The sequence below is a fragment of the Mandrillus leucophaeus genome, unplaced genomic scaffold (assembly GCF_000951045.1).
Source record: "Mandrillus leucophaeus isolate KB7577 unplaced genomic scaffold, Mleu.le_1.0 Scaffold1044, whole genome shotgun sequence".
NCBI lineage: Eukaryota > Metazoa > Chordata > Mammalia > Primates > Cercopithecidae > Mandrillus > Mandrillus leucophaeus.
The window spans coordinates 127,362-129,775 of record NW_012098588.1 but is presented as its reverse complement, the minus strand read 5'-3'; positions in this window follow the sequence as shown (position 1 = coordinate 129,775).

Genomic DNA, 2,414 nt, shown 5'->3' with positions numbered 1-2,414 from the left:
GTTAATGGAAAATTCTAGCCTTAACACCCAACAACTTAAGAGATATGTGACAAACAACTCAAGTAATCTAATCCTTTACTTCTTCATTTGAATGGAAAACCACAGATTACTAGACATATAAAGCAAATTAGCATGAAAGGAGAAAAACAGTCAATTACACAAAAATGTGGCCCCAAGAAAAAACAGAGATCATTCACAGATAGAAGACAATCTTAAAACACATAATGTCTTCAGAAGACTTCTAGATGATGCCTCTTATAAAACAAGAGTCATGAACAGGACTGAATAAAAAAAAAAATAGCTCTCAGAAAAAGTAAAACTTTAGAAATTAAAACTATGTTAACAAATTAAAAATGAAAATCTATAGGGAGATTAAAAGAAAATTTGAGGTGTTCTTCTGGAACATACACCTGAAAATACAAAAAAGAGAAAACCTATAAAACAAAATGAATTGGTAAATAGTAGGTCCAGATTGCTCAATATCTAATCAACAGGAATTTCAAAAGGGGAACATTAAGGGGGGGGAAAAAAAAAAAACGATACTACCAAATAAATAATCTGAAACAACCTTCCAGGGCTGAAGATTGGTGACCTAGCTGTAGATATATCAGGGCCCACTGATTGCTGAGCTCAATATACAAATAATAATTCAAAGGTGCATCACTGACATAGTTGAGGAATTTCAGCACACCATGTGTAAAAATAACATTCCAAAAGCATCCAGAGGATACTAAGAAAAAATATTAATCAATAGATGTCATAAATGCAGCAGATTTTTTAAAATCTGCAACTTTGGTACTAAAAAAGGTAACAATTACTTCAAAGTTCTGAGGCAGTAATATTTTTAACTTAGAATCATATGCCCAGCCAAGAAATCAATCAGTAGAAATAGCAAAATAAAGCAGTTTTGAGAAATATAAGAAAACAGAAAATGTATCTCTCACATATCATTTTGGAGAAGGTTACATGAGGATCTGTTTACACAAAACAAAATTAGCAGTCACAAGATGTAGGCGTGGAAGTTTTAAAAATGATGGATTTGATACAGACAGGAGGCAGGGAAATACTGGGTAGAAAAGGGCAGGGTCCCTGGTAAGGGCTCCACCCTCAAGCCTGGACCCATGGCCCAAAGTGAGAACATGCATTCCTGTTTTCTTGCTCGCATGTCGCCTTTTCCAAAGCCACCCTGGCCTGCCCTGCCCTGTATCCTGAACCCACAAAAACCCCAGGCTCCACTAGCAGCATTGTGGCAGAGAAGGAGGGAAGAGAAGAAGCAGCTTGATTTCAGAGGGATGGCTTGACTGTGGAACCTTAGAGAGGACTTCAGCTGGAAATAACCAAACTCCAGGGGAAGACCACCTTCCCACTCCATCCACTTTCCAGCTCCCCATCCCATTGACAGCCACTTTCATCGGTAATAAAAATCCTACACATTTACCACCTTCAATTTGTTCCTGTGACCTGATTCCTCCTGGAAACCAGACAAGGTCCCAAATGCAGGTGAAGGAGGCTGTCACACTGACCTTCCACTGGGCTAACACTTCAGCCATCCGTGGACGGCAAAACTAAAAAAGCAGCAAGTAACACACACCCTCTGGGCCTCTAGGGGTTGCTGGCAACTCCTAGACGCTCACTTGCTTGATCTCACTCCCATGACTGGTTGAGAGCTGTGGGCTGAGTAAACAAGCCAACCCCTTCACAGGTCAAGGAACTCTCCTGTTTCAGAGTTAAGTAAGGAGTTCAAAGCAAATAAATTTTAAAACAATAACTTTCTAGATAGCCTGGTAATAATCAGGACAAATGTAAACAAGAAATTCCTGAGCAGTAAGGAAAATGACAATAGAAAAATGGAGTAGATTCTATTCAAGAGATGAAGTCTTTCAGGTGCTGGAATATTGAAGGAATCTATTGAAGAGGGCATATGTTTCTTCTTTCAACAATGAAAATAATAGAATTAGAAACACTGAGAAAAACAAAACCAATAAATATCTTCAAGAAACTAATATATGAATCTAAGAAGAACAGAAATGTGTCATGTTATGAAACTACTGATGATGTGCAAGGAAAGAGGACGTGTTTGACATTGCCAATGTGTTCTTCCCTGAGTGTCATGGGGGTTGTGACCCCACATAGGAAAAGCTGTAATGCCAGCCCACTGCTTGACTTTTCAAAGAAAAATATCTACATCATTATAATAAGGCAAACAGTGGTTTTCAGCTGTTGGAATCAATTGGAAGAGAACACAGCAGATTGTGGTTTTCAGATATAAGTAAATAATAAATGAATTTTATGTTTTAATATCTTAGAAATATTTAGAGTATTAAATAACAAATGGGTTAAAAAGAAGGGGTCAAGGGTAAGATCTGGATTTTTATTGATTTTTAGATAATAAAGATTCAATATATTCAGAAGGG